Source organism: Rutidosis leptorrhynchoides, chromosome 4 (assembly GCF_046630445.1).
Source record: "Rutidosis leptorrhynchoides isolate AG116_Rl617_1_P2 chromosome 4, CSIRO_AGI_Rlap_v1, whole genome shotgun sequence".
In the NCBI taxonomy this organism is placed as follows: Eukaryota; Viridiplantae; Streptophyta; class Magnoliopsida; order Asterales; family Asteraceae; genus Rutidosis; species Rutidosis leptorrhynchoides.
Genome location: NC_092336.1, coordinates 270,974,236 through 270,993,734, shown reverse-complemented (window position 1 = coordinate 270,993,734; position 19,499 = coordinate 270,974,236).

Below are 19,499 nucleotides of genomic sequence, written 5' to 3'. Positions count from 1 at the left end.
CACCCGGTGTAATAGAAGAAGTCAACGAGCTTCTCTCTCGGGTAGTGGCTTTGGAGAATATGGTGCAGAGATTACAAACACCAGCAGCAGCATCAGCAGCATAACCAGTACCACCATCATCAACGCCAACAGTACCATTACCACCTCCAACCACAACCGCGTCGTAAACCTCAACTTGAGCATCAACGTCATACGCACCATAGATACCAAGGAGTATCAACAACAATAACTGACGAAGTATTAATTCATAACTTCATTGGAGAAACATTCCGTGGCGATTATGTAATCTCTAAAGTCTTAGAGATTATCTAATCTAGCCCTAACCATAAATCAGTTAAGCAAACCAAAATGATAGAAGGAAGAGTAGAAACCCTGACAAAAATAGTGTGTGATTAACAAGCTAAACTTGCTTTACCAACAGCATCAACAGTACCGTCAGCGTTACCAACATCGTCAGTACAGTCAACATCCGAATCAACAACACCGATAACATCACAAACTCCGTCAGTTCAAGAATCACTGTGGACATCATTACGAATCAATAACGTGTATATTGTATCAACGAGTTATGAAGAATTAACTCATTCCCTCTGAAGAAATTATATGTATATATATATATATATATATATATATATATATATATATATTGAAATAAATCTTTCCGTGTTAAGCTATTGTGTGTGAATCTTAACTACTCGGTTAATTCATATTACAAATATGCAATAATGTACGTCCTTCGGCCGCAACTTAACCAGCGTTAACTACAATCTCTGTCGCAATTCAACAAATTCCGATTCATAATAAATCAAGTATATATTTGATTTTACACTTTCATCATCGATGTACCCGAAACTTTTCAGATAACATCATTCGTACTTTGCGAAATTCACAAGAATTCCACGAACCGAACATCATACATCAACAAATAACGATGTATTGATTCATAATTTCAATGTCATTAAAGAAATACTGCGTAAAAGTTATGTACTTTTTAAAGCCTTTAGGGATTATTCAATTCTAGTTTCAACCGTAAATCAATTGAGTTTAATTTAACATTAACTCATTAAATCTATGTTACATCTGAAGAAAATATACATATATATATATATATATATATATATATATATATATATATATATATATATATATATATATATATATATATATATATTTTCATAAAGACTATAATAAAATTCTTTTGTACAAAATATTAATTGTGAATTTTTTTTAACGGGTACGTAATACCCGAGAGATATATAAATTCACAAATAATATGTTACATTCTTCGAATCTGATTCAGCAAATCATCCATTATACTCCCTACTTTCACAACAATATACATTCTTTTATAGAAATCAAAACAACCATACTCATTCAAAATTTAATTACATATTCTGATTTTGAAATCTCAAAATTCAACTCGAGATATGACCAAAATCATCACGCTTAGATCCTTACATCTTTCACAAGCTATATTTTGACTTCAAAACTGTGTTAGAACATCAAATGTATGTTAACGATTACAATCTGTGTTCAAACCCTTCGAAAATTTCTGAAGACACTTCGAATGATGAGCAATCGAGATGATGATCCAACCACATGTTACCCACAGTTATGTACCCGAAAAACTCTTAAATCCAAAGTAAAAGTTTAAACAACGTATCCGCGTCAGATTCTTTGGCATTTATTAACAAAAATAACTTTGCGACTCCTATTCAAAGTAGCCAGTTTTATCACAGCTCCAGCAAGTCAACTTCGACTTTTCAGTCAGACTAACCTTATTATAACCTTGAGATATACACCATCGTTACCAGTGAACCTTTTACATTCCACCACATTATTAGCAAATGTACCAACAACTTCATTACCCTTTGACTTTAGCCTCTCCAAAAAGTCATTATAATTATTTATTGAAATCCCATCATTTACTCATTCGCATCTTGTAATGAGAATTGTCATACGAATCATTGGGAATTAGAAATCAGTATTTTGAAATCTCGCAGCATGTCTACGCTAACAGTTATATGTGTATATATAACGTCTATCTTCTGGACTTAATTTGAATGTGAAGTTTCTGAAAAACACTCCGAACTACGAATTGGTTCTCCGAAAATGGAAAAAATGCTGATGAAGCAGCAAAAACTATAAACGACTTTAAACGGTAAAAGCTGGATGATAATGATGAAGTGTGCTGCCAAAGCGCAGAAAAAGAGAAGTTTTGGAACTGGAAAACGGATTGAGCAAAGTAGGAAGGAGGCTGTGGACAAATTACAAAGACTGAACCTGACTTCAAAGGATCCAAATGATTCAGTACCTGCTGAAGTCATTAACGAATACCTTGCTCCTGACTCTAAACCCCTGCGAACAATATTCTTCATCATCCTCTGATATTAGAAATTCTAAAATATCATCAAATCTTTCATTATAAATATCCTCCATATTTCTGAAGATATTTTCTTAATTTTTCTTATTTGAAATCATTTACCTCTTCGCGCTATCTGTATTACATCATAAAAGAAACTATTTTAGTTTCTAAATTCTGAAACATTCAAGTTTAAAATAGGAATATTTTGAAGTAGTGTTGGGAACTGAAGCATGAATTAGTATAATATAATGACACTTGATCAACGTGATTATATTACAGTAAGTCATGCTGAGTTTCTAAATGGAACGTGATGATTCACAGATCATAACATCATCATGTGCCATGTTATACGACTCTTTTATTCTATTTAACCTCTAAAATATCAAGAAAATATTTCTTGATGATTCGGCCTTTTCCAAGGTATTCTAGTAATTTAACAAGTCAAGATCGTGCCGTCACAATTTCCTTCCTAGAACATTAACAATGTTCATTCCGAAATTCATATATGTGAATTCTGGACCATTACAAGCGGTGCTTAATCGCAAGAAGAAGAAACGAAAGGACAGAACTCCGAAATAGAAATTGGGGTATAAATTGCAGCAAATAAAAGAGAGCATTAACTGTGAATGATAATGATTATAGAAGACAGAAGCAGAGACTTTGAAATATAAGGGAACATATAAAGCCCAACGATAAACCAGAAATTATAAACCATATATATCGATGCATATAGCAATATAAAGACTCGGGAGAACTAGAAACACTATAAACTGAAGAGTATAGTAGAAGTAAATAGATTCTTTCGGCGGTAGATGAAAAAGAAGAATGACCGATATGAAAGTTAGAAGTATATCAAGAATCAGAACTGGATGGAGCATATTGATGAATACTTTAAAATATGAGTTGAGGGGGAAAGAATAGAAGGTGATGAAACATGACTAGGAACTTAGAAATCAACAGATTTAACTCACACAATGGTAGAATAAGTGAATCAAACCCTCTAGTGAATAGATTAAGTTTTTTTTGATTAATTTAGTCAAATCACAACTAAATCAAGTGTGATTAGATCAACACCTAGATCTATTATTCACCACCTGGGTGATTTGGACTGAGAGAGAATCGGAGGAGCTCACTAGATCTGAGTGTGTGTAACAAATGAGAGGCTTAACCTAAAATGAAGAACATAAGACTTTATATACCCCTGCTGTTGACTCACCCATACGATTCATTCATCACACGTACGAGTTAGCTTCATCAGCCGTAAGGGTGATCACTCACTCGTATCTTCTCATTTAGGTTGTAATTGTGACTTAGCTCAGCATCAACCGTGCGTATGAGCCTGTCAGCCGTACTAGTGAGGCTTCACTTGTACGTCTGACTAAGTCTAACATTGTCAAACATCTAAATCTCGTTCCTGCAGTTCCTGTAACCACATACAAACACGGATAGGATAATAACAAGCAATCATGGTGGCCAGTAAACTATTGTACCTGCAATAGATGTGGGTAGATGTCTAGGGACTTGCATAAAATGCATTAACAGAAGGTGTGAGTTGTAAGGAAACGAAGGAGGTGAATTTATAAGAAAATCTATGACAGAACAATTAAAATGGATGATCGCATTTAAAGCGGATCATAATTCCCTTGATTACCGGAGAGTCAAATCTTATTAAGAAGATTTTCTTCAAATCCCTTGAAATCTTGGAATCAATCATATCTACATCAAATGATAAGATGAATCTACACTTACTCATTTCACTCTTCTATGTTAGCTTCATTCGTACTCTTCATATAAATGGATTGTTTATCCAAATTATTCGCTGATGATAAAACTCTAATTTTTAGCCCGTATGCATCATGAAAACATACTTATTATCATTCACGACCTTTCCACTCAAATTTTGGGGCAAAATTTCTTTAACGGGTGGGTACTGTGACAACCCGGAAATTTCCAACCAAATTTAAACTTTAATCTTTATATGTTTCCGACACGATAAGCAATATTTGTTAAGTTAAATTTCAAGAATTTTAAACTATATTCATACATTTATTCAACCTCGACCAAGTTCCAACGATTCACGAACCATTAAACGAATATGATTATATATGTATATGTGTATATATATTATAACTTGAAACGTAAACAAAATATTAGATTAAATACTTTATATGATTGTATCTGTTTCAAAATGTTTATCAATGGAATTAGAAGATAAGATCAAATGATAGAATTATCAGATATATTGAATTATGATTACAAGTCTCTGTTGAAAGGCCCACGTTGATTTGAGAAATCTTTCCATTTTAACAATATTCAGAAAATGGTAAAGTGATTTATAAATAAGAACAAATTGTCAATCATTGAGAACTAGACAAAGGATAGTGGAAGATTGAATCTCATAAAGACTCGATTGATCTATTTAGTTTCAAACGTACAAAAACGTTTTCAGTTTAAAAAGAACTTTATTATTAAAACGTATATAACTTTTATAAATATCTAAAACCACTTTTGGCAACTCATTACTTAACTAGTATGATAAAGATAAAGATATTTATATTTTATTTTATTAAATATATATAATGATTTAAATTAATATTATATATATTTATACGCGTATTATACGTACATAGTTTTATACTTTTACTATACTTAAATGGTTCATGGGTATGCTCGTGAGCTCAGTATAGTGTTTATCATTTCTGTTGCATCTACGTACCTTTCCTGCAATATTGAATCTCAATATTGATACGTGAGTACTCATAATTTAACTTTTACATACTAATAGTGTATCCCTGACTAGTGCTCGAGTATTTAGGATTATGCATGCTTGTACTTTTGATATTGCCGTTAGACATGTTAGGTTGAATCTTGAATTAGTTACACTTACGGTTGAGATAAGGTATAAGATATGCATGCCCTTGGAAAGCTAGCGAAAAATTAAGAACTTTTCCTTTAGATATCGAATGGTTTCGATGAAAGGATTAGAAGTTTTAATCAATTGAATTTTTGATATTTTTATTAAAAATGATTATTATTATCGTCGTTTTTATCGTCGTTCTAGTTTTATCTTATTATTATCATTATTATTATCTTTATCAATTAAAGGGATTTATCATTAAAAATTTTTATTTTTTTTATTATTACTATCGTTATTATCGTTAAAGTTATAATTAGTATTATTATTATTATCCAATTATTATTATTATTATTATTAGTATTATTATTATTATTATCATTATTAATATGTATATCATTATTTAAAAATGGTTATTGTTATTGTTATTATTATAATTACTATATTATCATTAAGATAATTATTAGTATTATCGTTAATAATGTTATAGTAACTATCATTATTAATATTAGTGTAATTAAAACAAATATTTGTAACACCTAGTTATTTTGATTACTATTATTATCATTATTATGAACACGATATAAAAGACGATTAAAAGCTATTAAACGAAACAATTAGGAAATAATGAGTAAGAGTATCATGATGAAATTAAAATATTATAAGATATTGATTTAGATAAAAATTATCGTTCTTATTATTTTTATCATTACTATTATTATTAAAAGTATCGTTAGTATTAAAACTATCATTTTAACAAAAATTATCATTTTATTAGAAATGTCATTGTTACTATAAAATATCATTATTATTATTATTATTTTAAATAGAATTATTATTTTAAAGATAATATTAAAAATTATCGTAAATATTAAAGTTATCATAATTAGAATTATCGTTTTATCATAATGTCATCTTAGTAATTATAAATATTGATATTTTTATAATAATAATTATTATTACAAAATAATACAACTTTTACTTATTATCATTATAGATATTATTTTATCAAATAAATATGTGATACAAACATATTTTACTCACCAACCTTTTGGTTGACACTTTAAAGCATGTTTATTCTCAGGTGTTAAAGAAATCTTCCGCTGTGCATTTGCTCATTTTAAAGATATTACTTGGAGTCTTTCATAGCATATTTCGAAGAACGTTGCATTCGAGTCATTGAGTTCATCAAAGATTATTATTAAATCAATTTATAGTTGGATAGTGGATATTATGAAATGGTATGCATGCCTGTCAATTTTCGATGTAAAGAAAGTTTGTCTTTTAAAAACTAATGTAATGTTTGTAAAATGTATCATATAGAGGTCAAATACCTCGCAATGTAATCAACTATTGTGAATCGTTTATAATGTATATGAACGGGTCCTTTCAGTAGTGACCCGAACTTTTCCATGCTAATATATTAAATGAATTTGATATTTACATGATTAAATGTTTCCAACATGTTAAGCAATCAAACTTGTTAAGACTTGATTAATTGAAATGAGTGTATGTAGACAATTGACCACCCAAATTGACCAGCGATTCACGAACGTTAAAACTTGTAAAAATGACATGATATATATATATATATATATATATATATATATATATATATATTTAATATGATATTATGATAAGTAAGTATCTCACTAAGTATATTAACAATGAGTTATATACATAAAATGAGACTATTGAATTAAGAAACTCGAAACGATATATATAACGACTATCATTATAACAACGTCTTACTAAATATTTATGTATCATATTAATATATTAATACACTATGTTTAACATAATAAAATGATAATTAAATATATCATTAAGTGTATTAACAATGAGCTACATATGTAAAACAAGACTACTAACTTAAGAGTTTCAAAACGAGTTATATATGTAACGATTATCGTTGTAACGACATTTTAATATATATATATATATATATATATATATATATATATATATATATATATATATATGTATTTATATGTATATGTATATATATTTATATATATATATATATATATATATATATATATATATATATATATATATATATATATATATATATATATATATATATGTGTGTGTGTGTGTATATATATATGTGTGTGTATATATATATATGTGTGTGTATATATGTATATATATATGTATATATATATGTATATATATATATGTATGTATATATATATACATACATATATATATATATATATATATATATATATATATATATATATATATATATATATATATATATATATATATATATATATATATATATATATATATATATATATATATATATATATATATATATCGTATTAAGATATATTCATACACCATGTTATCATGATAATATGATAATTTAACATCTCATTAGATATAATAAACAATGGGTTAACTACATTAAATGATATCGTTAACTTAAAGGTTTCAAAACAACATTTACATGTAACGACTAACGATGACTTAACGACTCAGTTAAAATGTATATACATGTAGTGTATTAAGATGTATTAATACACTTTTGGAAGACTTCAAGACACATATCAAAATACTCATACTTATCAAAGTTGATCACGATTACATTCTCATTCATTTTCATCAACAATTCTACTCGTATTCATCCGTATTCGTACTCGTACAATACCCAGCTTCTAGATGTATTTACGATTGGTATACACACTTCAATGATCAGTTCTTAGCAGCCTTAATGAGTCACCTAAACATGTGGGAACCATTCTTTGTAATCTAGTATGAATTATTTAGCAAGATTACACAAATATTATAAATCATTCATGAATTATTTACAAGAAAACAAACTTACATATCCTTTATATCTAATCGATATACCACGACCCAAAACATATACAAACACCTTCATTATTCAATTTTCTTCATATAATTAATCTATTTCAAGTTCTATCTTCAAGTTCTAAGTGTTCTTCATAAATTCTATAAGTTCTAGTTTCATAAAATCAAGAATACTTTCAAGTTTGCAAATCTACTTCCAAGCTTTCTAATCCATTCCAAGCAATCATCAAAGATCAAGAAACATTTGTTACTTACAGTAGGTAATCTTTCTAATACAAGGTAATATTCATATTTAAATATCTTAATTCAAGTAGTAATCTTACTTGAACTTGTTTTCGTGTCATGATTCTACTTCAAGAACTTCCAAGCCATCAAAGATCCTTTGAAGCTCAAGTTATTTTTTCATAATTTTTAGTAGGTTTACCTACTATACTGGAGGTAGTAATGGTGTTCATAACCTTGTTCAATTCCTATATATATAGTTATCTTATTCGAAGATTTAAACTTGTAATCATTAGAACATAGTTTAGTTAATTCTAAACTTGTTCGCAAACAAAGTTAATTCTTCAAACTTAACTTTTAAAATCAACTAAACACATTTTATATCTATATGATATGCTAACTTAATGATTTAAAACCTGCAAACACGAAGAACACCGTAAAACTGTACATACGCCGTCGTACTAAAACCGGGGGCTGTTTTGGGTTAGATAATTAAAAACTATAATAAACTTTGATTTAATAGTTTTTCTTCTGGGAAAATGATTTTTCTTATGAACATGAAATTATATCCAAAAATCATGGTTAAACTCAAAGTGAAAGTATGTTTTTCAAAATGGTCATCTAGACGTCGTTCTTTCAACTTAAATGACTACCTCTTACAAAAATGACTTATAACTTGTAACTCCGAATATAAACCATCACTTTTTCTATTTAGTTTCATAAATTCAAGTTCGATACGAAACCATAGCAACTGGATTCACTCAAAACGGATTTAAAACGAAGAAATGATGGGTAAAACAAAATTGGTAAAAATTACTAGTTTTAGCTACGTGAAACTTTGTAACAAATCTATACTAATTATAACTTAACTAACTTATATTGTATTGTACATGTATTCTAACATATATTATGTAATCTTGATAGACCATAGACACGTTTACAATGTTTTGACATATCATATCGACGTCATCTATATATATTATTTGGAACAACCATAGACACTCTATATGCGGTAATGATCGAGTTAGCTATACAGGGTTGAGGTTGATTCCAAAATAATATATATACTTTGAGTTGTGATCGAGTCTGAGACTTGTATACACTAGGTCGTGGATTGATTCGAGATAATATATATTGATTTATTTCTGTACTACTAACTGTGGACAATTACTTGTGGACTACTAACGTTGGACTGTTAACTTAACAAACTTAAATCGTTAAAACGTAATAAAATATTGTATGAATATATTTCTATCATACTTTGATATGTGCATATATTTGTTATAGGTTCTAGAATCGACCAGTGGCCAAGTATTATTTTCCAACGAAGTGAAAATACATGAAAGTGAGTTATAGTCCCATTTTTACTATCGAATATTTTTGGGATGATAATATATGTAGTTTTTATAAATGATTTACAAAATAGACACAAGTACTTAAAAATTACATTCTATGATTGAATTATCTTATTGAATATCACCCATTTTGCTTGGTAACCTAAGAATTAGTGAACGCCACTAGTTGACGCGAATCCTGAACATAGATCTATTGGGCCTAACAGACCCCATCCAGGTTATGGATGCTTTAGTACTTCAATTTCTATATACAGATGAGTGTTCCTGAATATTTGGAGATATTCTATATGCATTTTGTTAATGTCGGTTACCAGGTGTTCTTCATATGAATGATTTTTATACAGATGAGTGTTCCTGTATGTATTATGAAAAATGAAATCTTGTGGTCTATTATTATAATTTGATATATAGGTTAAACCTATAACTCACCAATATTTTTTTTGACGTTTTAAGCATGTTTATTCTCAGGTGATTATTAAGAGCTTCCGCTGTTGCATGATAAATTAAGGACAAGAATTGGAGTCAAGCATGCTTGTAACATATTGTTTAAAAACTGCATTCGGAGATTTAAATCGATGTGTAATATTATTGTAAACCATTATGTAATGGTCGAGTGTAAAAATGATATATTTGAGATTATCATTACCTGATAATCTACGTCATGCTTTTAAACATTTATCGATAAAATAAAGGTTATGGTTTGTTTTTAAATTCGAATGCAGTCTTTGAAAAACGTCTCATATAGAGGTCAAAACCTCGCAACGAAATCAATTAATATGAAACGTTTATAATCGATATGAATGGGAAATTTCACTCCCCTTCACAATCAAGCGAAATTTTGTGATTCACAGCTAGCGGGGTTGACACAGGACATTCTTGAGTCATACCGAAACGTTCGAGTGTATTATTCACATATTTTGCTTGGTGAAGAAAAATTTCATCATCAGTCTATTCGACTTGCAAACCAAGGAAATAGTGTAAGAGACTCAATTTGCTCATTTCAAATTCGTCATTCATAAGATGCTCAAACTCGTCAACGAGTTCCTACTTAGTAGAACTAAAAAATGATATCGTCTACATAAATCTGGACTAAGATAATATCATCATCTTTTACTTTCGTGAACAGAGTACAATCTATCGTGTCCATTTGATATCCTTTTTCGATCAGATAACTTGACAGACATCCATACCACACTCTCGGGGCTTGATGTAATCATAAAGGGCTCTCCGTAAACGGTAAACTTTGTCAGGATGAAGATGATCTTCAAAACCCGGTGGTTGACTGACATATACTCTTTCATTAAGCTTGCCATAAAGAAAAACACTCTTGACATCCGTTTGATACACTTTGAACTTCATGAATGAGGTGAAAGTCAAGAAAATACGAATAGCTTCCAATCTGGCAAAAGGAGCCAGAACTTCATCGTAATCGAATTGAGGATCTTGCTGATAACCTTTAGCAACCAATCTTGATTTGTTACGGATAACATTGTCATCTTCGTCAAACTTGCACTTCCAAACCCACTTGAGATTAACGACTTTAGCTCCATGCGGTTTAGTAACTAACTTCCAAACATCCAATCAACATGCTTCAAAGCTTCTTTTGTTGTATTTGGTTCTATTCTGGAAATATGACATGAGTACTCGAAGTAAGCAGCAGCAGCTCTCATATGAGTATTAACTTGACCATCAAACTGAACTTGTCTTCTCCATGCATTGGGATCACCAACAATATTCTCTCTAGGATGAGCAGCTGTAGTTCTGGGAACTGGTTGTGCAGGAACAGGTATAGTGTGATGTAATTCGTAGTATCACCCATATCTTCAGGATTTTCGGAACTTTCACTCGAAATATTATATTCGCATCTATCGTACACTGGATCAACATCTTGATCTGAATCTTGAACAGGCTTAGTGACAGTTGGTAAAGGAGTTGGAGTTGGAGCAGGTGCACACACTTCAAGTTCATTCTGTAAATCAAACAGCATTTGTTGTTATACTTCATTCTTCGTCTGATCCGGAGCAAGATTGAATGAGTTAATTAGCTCATCATATTTATAGATCCAAGGATAACTCTTAGGAGCACTCTTTGTTTGATTCCTTTGGACGTCAACTTCAGACCATTCTTCAACACATCTTATTTCATTGTTGAATACTCGCTTGTTAGGAGAACTATATCCAAGAAATACTCTAGTAACCACTTTAGAATCAAACTTACTTCCTGGTTTTCTTTTCAATATGGTACATGATAACTCCTAAATTATACAATTTTTTAGTAACATTTTGAGGAGTTATCTTAGTATTTTAGAGTCATTTTAACCCCAAAACACGCTAAAATGGGTAAAAATGAGAAAAAAGTATTTCTAATAACTTTATCAAAGTTATGTATCAAACAGGATCAAAAACATAGGAAATTGCAGAACGGCTAAATGAAGCCGCCAGCATGGGTTCTTTGAAGCCGCCGGCTTGGAGTCACTATAAGACCTGTTTATTTGTAGTGTACATAGGTGTAGTTAATGTACTTGAAGTGGGGTTTTGGTTGTACATGTTTAAAAGAATGCAGAAAATTGGGCTGGGCGTTTGGCGCGCCGCGCGGCCATTTGGCGCGCCGCACCATTGTTCTGTGACAGATTCCTTTTAATTAGATATTTTGAGGGCAAATTGGTAAAATCACAAGGAATCCAACTTTAAGGCTTGGGATCAGTTGTTGGAGCCTCATTTACTCCATTTCCACCCACTTAATCATCTTCCATTAAAACCTAGAGAGAGAGGAGGTTCTAGAGTGAGAAAGCTCCATTAAAGGAAGAAGGAGGTTGAATCGGATCTAAGTGCGAGTTTCAAAGTTGTTCATCTTTCCTCTAGCTATGTTTTGGTGGTAGTGGTATGCTCTAATCTTGATTTCTTGATTTTAATTTGATTATGGGTTAGGGTTTGGGGTAAGTGATGAACCTAAAACCCATTTGTTAGTAAATTGGGTGTTTTGGGTGAATTTGGGTCATGTAGACCCAAAGATGACTAACTAGGGTTTTCAAAGTATTAAACTATGTTTATGAGCCTAAATTGGTTAGTTAAAGTATTAGCACACTTATATATATGTAAATGGGTGTTAAGTGGGTTAGTGGGTGACCCGAAATGGGTGTATTGACTTTAAATGGTCAAATGGGTCATGATGGACCTAAGTGGGTAAATGTATGTGTTTGATGCATAAACCTTGTATTGGAAAGTGTCTTAGGACCTAACTTGGATAATGATTAGGGTTTTAGGGATGTTAACCCAAATATTAGGGTTAGGGTTGCAAATGGGTCAAAATTGCACCATGGGTCAAGATAACCCTAGAATGGGGCTTTAGTGGGTTGACCAACTTGAGTTTGTGATTGATTTTATGTATAATGTAATAGGTATGTTACATTGAAGGTTCTCGGACTTGATTATCTTTCACCGAAGGCGTAAGGTGAGTGGAATAATTATATGTGTAGGTATATAATGTATCTATTTGTTGTAGCGTGAGATGTGAAGTGTCGAGGTGCTAAGACACCACGTTTCACATGATGAGTGAAGCATCGAGGTGTTAAGATGCCACTCGGGGTGAAGCATCGAGGTGTTAAGATTCCACCTAGGGGTGTAGTGTCGAGGTGTTAAGATACCACTCCGTAACTTAATGAGTGAAGCATCGAGGTTTTAAGATGCCACTCGGGGTGAAGTATCGAGGTGTTAAGGTGCCACCCTAGGGGTTAGTGATACGAGGTGTTAAGTACCCTAACGGATGTTATGAACACCGATGGCGTTTTCGCGAGCGCCATTCCCATGTACGATTGGTCAACCATGGTTATTTGTGTTGTAAGTGTAAGCATAATATATTATTTGAATTATATTATATGCGTTGCTATGCTAGCTTGTGGTATTGGAGATTTCTAGCTTGTATTTGAGATTATAAGCTAATTGTGTTGCTAGCATGTATGCGGTGTTTGAGTAAGTGATTTTCATGTAGGTATATTATATATGTATGTGTATAATTATTGCACTCACTAAGCTTTGCTTACCCTCTCGTTGTTTACCTTTTTTTAGGTTCGGTAGTGGACAAGGGTAAGGGCATCGTCTTGGATTAAAGATCCCGTCATTGTTAGAGATTGCTTTTGGGATATTTAGCTTTTGGAGTTTGACCGAGACTTGGGTAGTTTAATCCCAAACACCATGCTCGTAGTGTAGTTTGGTACTTTTCGCGGGTAAATCATATTTTGAATTAAACTCGTAAAACGGCCGATGTGGGCCCCGTCTCGTAAAACTCATTTTATTAATGGAATGTGTTAGTTTTACATATTGGAATATGTTGTTAAAAGCGTTTTTTCTAATTATGTCGGGAAGTGGCCAATCTTTTTAGCATTTCAAGACTTTTGGGACAGACCAGAATGGCGCGCCGCGCGGCCTTCTGGCGCGCCGCGCCATATGCTGTTCCAGTAAAAAAAAAAATATTTGATATTTTCCGCAGGTTCGTTTGTGTTTTGGTTTGGGTCATTACAGTCACATATGTCAGAATGTTCCAGAATCTTCGTAAAATTGAAAGAACTTGTTGATCGAGCAAAAAGGCAGTGAAGTCGTCGGCTTCACCCTGAAGCCGTCTGCCTAAAATACACAGTTTCTCGACTTGGTGACCAAGTTCAAGCAAAAATGAAAACAAAATCAGAAAGATTTGACGTATCTTCGAAGCCGTCGACCTTCCCTGAAGCCGTCGGCTTATTGATGACGGTTTAAAGAGTTGTGCCTGCGTATTAAGTTTAACTTGCAAAAGGAGTCACTGACCCAAGGCAAGCCGCCAGCTTCCCACTGAAGCCGCCGGCTTAGCCATCGTCCCAGAATATTATAAATACAGGCCCCTGGTCTCAGTTTTCATATGCATTAGTTTTTAGAATTCAATAATTTTGGTTAGGTCATTTTTTCTTTAGAGTTTTCTCTAAACCTTTAGGTTAGATTTATTCATTGTAATCAAGATTCAAGTTCTTTTTACATCTACCTTCTTTTTAAGGTATGATCCTATCCTTATTTTATTGTTTTACTTATTTTATTTATTGTATTTGTTTCTGTTCGTATTCTGCTATGAACTAAACGTTCATAGTGGTTACTTGGACGAAAACTGAACTTCATCTCGGAATTAGATGAAGCCACCGGCCTTACCTCCCAAGCCGCCAGCTTGGTGGGAAGGAAGCCGCCGGCTTCGTGCTTCAGTACGTACAATTTCTGGTTCTTTTCCAGATCTGTATATTCATGTTTTTGTGATGATTATTTAAACTATTTATGTCTGCTATGATTTAATAACTTGTTTTCCATGCTTAATGATTAAATATTATGAATATAGGATTAACTAGTAATTGATTCTGTGATCTTATATTCGATTCATATCACTTGTTTAGATCTAGTCCATCAAATATAGTGTTTGGATTGCATGAAAATTAGGTAAACATCATTGGTAGTTATATAACTAGTTGAACTTGAATCACACTTATGTAATAGAATTCTTTATTGTTAGACTTAATCGAAGAACCTTTGTTTATGTGTGTTTAATTGTCAATTGCATGAGAACCTGATTAAGATTAACTTTCAGCTAGTAACTTGAGTTGATCTGATTAAGTTTATCAGCTTATATAATTTGTCATTCTAATTAAATGTTGCCTTGGATCCACATCAGGTTTAGGTAATATTTATCATGTGATTATATGAATGCTATGAATGAAGACATTAGCTATGCGACATTTAGCTTAACCTTTTAGGGATAATGATTGGTCTATGATTGTTATCTTGCTACTTGTTAATATAAGTTATGAAATAACTAATGTAGTTCCCTTATGATTCACACGTCCTTGTAATCACTTCTCTTGTATAATTGCTTATTTTAAATCTCTACTTCTTTCTTTATATTTTGTTATTTTATTTATATTAAATCATCTCTTTCCTAAGAGATGAGAATCTATCCCATAAAAGACATAAAAATATATCTTTAATTCTTTAATAAGAATTAAACTATTTAATAAAACAACTCTTATCCGCATCTACACTCTCTTAGGACGATAACCTAAATTACTACATCTAATCGGGTTTTGTTACTCGTTAGGGTGTTAAAGTGTATTAATAAAGGTTTTATAAATATAAAAGTTTGAAAGGTAAATTAAGCACTGCACACTTTTGCACATCAGTACACGGTGCACCAAATGGTTCTAGATACTTCAGAGATGGTTTTCTCCCATGCAATAAAGCATAACAAGTTTTACTCAGTCGCTTAACAGTTAGAACTCGATTCATAATGTAACAAGCAATAGCAACAGCTTCACCCCAAAAATGAACAGGTAACGATGAATTTGTCAGCATTATTCTAGCTGTCTTGATTAATACCCTATTTTTTCTTTCAGTAACACCATTCATCTGAGGAGCATATGCAGAACTAAACTGCATATTGATACCTTTTTCTACACAGAAACCTGCAAGATACTGATTCTTAAATTTTGTGCCATTGTCGCAACGAATCTTTCTCACCCTGAGATTAAAACCTGTTTCTAATCTATTGATTAGCACTTTCAGATTCTCAAAAGTATCAGACTTTTCTTTCAAGAACATAACCCAAGAAAATCTTGAATAATCATCAGTTACAACCAGATAGTACTTACTTGATAAGGATCACGGATTTGTTGGAAGATAAATGCTCTTCACAACAATTGATAAAAACACAAACGTGTTTTAATAAAAAAATATTCACACAAACAACGAGAACATTAAAATTGGAACGAAACATTTGTTAAGCCAATGAAAATAATATTAATTAGAAAGATCGCTAGACACGTACAGGGATATATGTATATATATATATATGTATATACATATATAAACAAGATAAAGTAACCGGCTTAAGACTCTGACTCTTAATATGGAAACAAGATAAAGTTAATAAATAACAAAATATTTTAAACTAATAAATAAACTTAACAAAGAAACTAGTTATCTTTTCTTTGCCTCCAAGCAATTGTCGATGTCATCACAATCCAATTTACGAGTTACTCAGCCCGGTTCTATATTGTATTTTGGTACTACATTAGTCTTCTCCACTTGAAAAGAACTCGCCCTCGAGTTCCAACTCAAAAAAGACGAAATACCTGGATAAAAAAAAAACCAATTAATAACAAAATAAATGACAAACCAACTCAAATAAGATGATATGCCTGGGTCAAATGCAAACACACCGATGTCAAATTCATCATTGTCATTCTAAATAAGTTTGCGACGACCTCTTGAAAATTTATTATGCTCTAAAACTCTGAAACCAATTGATGAGGATAAAAGGATCCGTTGGAAGACAAACGTTATTCGCAACAAATGATTAAAACACAAACGTGAATTAATTAATAAATATTCATGTCAATACTTAACGTAAATAAGGAAAAGAGTATCAAACTCAAATAATAACTTTATTAGTTCATAGAGATGGATAGATGGATCGATTGTTCTGAATACCAATTAATGAGGATCACGGATCCATTGGAAGATGAAAGGACCCGTTTATATACATTATAAACGATTCACAATAGTTGATTACATCGCGAGGTATTTGACCTCTATATGATACATTTTACAAACATTGCATTCGTTTTTAAAAGCCAAACTTTCTTTACAACGAAAATTGACGGTATGCACACCATTTCATAATACATCCAACTATAATTGACTTAATAATAATCTTGATGTATTCAATGACTTGAATGCAACGTCTTTCAAAATATGCCATGAATGACTCCAAGTAATATCCTTAAAATGAGCTAATGCACAGCGGAAGATTTCTTTAATACCTGAGAATAAACATGCTTTAAAGTGTCAACCAAAAGGTTGGTGAGTTCATATGTTTATCATAACAATCATTTCAATATATTAATAGACCACAAGATTTCCGTTTATACATATATGCACACTTGAAAGTGTATAAAAGTATTCTATAAGTTGTAGGCACCCGGTAACAAGCTTTAACGTTCATGTTTTACCCTCTGAAGTACACCAGATCAGGTGTGATTAAAATAACCTCGAAGTACTAAAGCATCCCATAGTCAGGATGGGGTTTGTCAGGCCCAATAGATCTATCTTTAGGATTCGCGCCTACCATACATAGATAAGTAGTTTAATGTTACCAAGCTAAGGGTATATTTCTGGTTTAAACCCACGTAGAATTAGTTTTAGTACTTGTGCCTATTTCGTAAAACATTTATAAAAACAGCGCATGTATTCTTAGTCCCAAAAATATATATAAAAGGGAGCAAATGAAACTCACAATACTGTATTTTGTAGTAAAAATACATATGACGTCATTGAACAAGTGTAATGTTGGCCTTGGATTCACGAACATATCAATATTGAGATTCAATATTGCAGGAAAAGTACGTAGACGCAACGGAGATGATAAATACTAGTTTGACTCACGAGCAATACTCCCGAACCATACCCATAACCTCTATAGCTTTAACCCATAATTTCCTTAGCTCTATCCCGCTTGAAAAACAATTTCGAAATCACTCGGACAGCACTCCGTCATAATATTTTATGTATACTGATAATATCTTGAAATAATACGGAGTAAATATATATATGTAAATCGATTGAGAGAGTTTAGAGAAAATATTTTCAAGTTTCTATCAAATAATGAAACCTATTGAATTCTATTTATAATAGATTTTTGAATTATTAAAGTGAATTTTTAAAGTATGAATTATTAAAGTTAAGGTAAAGTAAAAATTTAGTAAAGGTAAAGTTTAAGTATAGTAAAAGCATAAAACTATGTACGTATAATACGCGTATAAATATATATAATATTAATTTAAATCGTTATATATATTTAATAAAATAAAATATAAATATCGTTAACTTTATCATACTGGTTAAGTAATGAGTTGTTAAAAGTGGTTCTAGATATTTATAAAAGTTATATACGTTTTAATAATAAAGTTCTTTTTAAACTGAAAACGTCTTTGTACGTTTGAAACTAAATCAAATAAATATGATAATTTTATTTTCCAAAACTAAATATATTTAAGAAGCATTTTGTTTAAAGGTTAAAATAAAGGAAATCGTTATATCATAAAATGTTTTAGAAAAGTAAAATCATATATTTTCATAATAGGTTTCAAGTTTTTAAATTACAGTCTGTTGGTGAAGCATGCGATAAATTTCAAAGGTTAAATAAACGTATGGAATAATCTTAATGAAAAATGTTGAGTCACTTAACTTGTCGATATCCAACATCTAAGTTATTTACACTCCACGTTCTTACTTATAAATTACTTTATCATTTTCCGAATGTCGTCAAAAAGAATAGATTTCTTAAATCACAGTGGACCTTATAACATAGGCCCGTAATCATATCACAATGTATCTGATAAATTAATCATTTGATATTATCTTCTAATTCCATCGATAAACATATTGAAACAAATACGTTCATGTAAAGTATTATAGGTTTAATAATTTATTAATATTTTTAAGTTATAATATATATATATATATATATATATATATATATATATATATATATATATATATATATATATATATATATATATATATATATATATATATATATATATATATACATATATATACATATTTATTTATATATAACGGTTCATGAATCGTCGGAATTTGGTCGAGGTTATAATGAATGTATGAACACAATCTAAAATTCTTGAGATTTAACTTAACAAACTTTGCTTATCGTGTCGGAATAATATAAAGATAAAGTTTAAATTTGGTCGAAATTTCTGGATCGTCACAGTACCTACCCGTTAAAGAAATTTCGTCCCGAAATTTGAGTAAGGTCGTCATGGTTAACCATAAAACTGTTTTTCGTGACGAATATG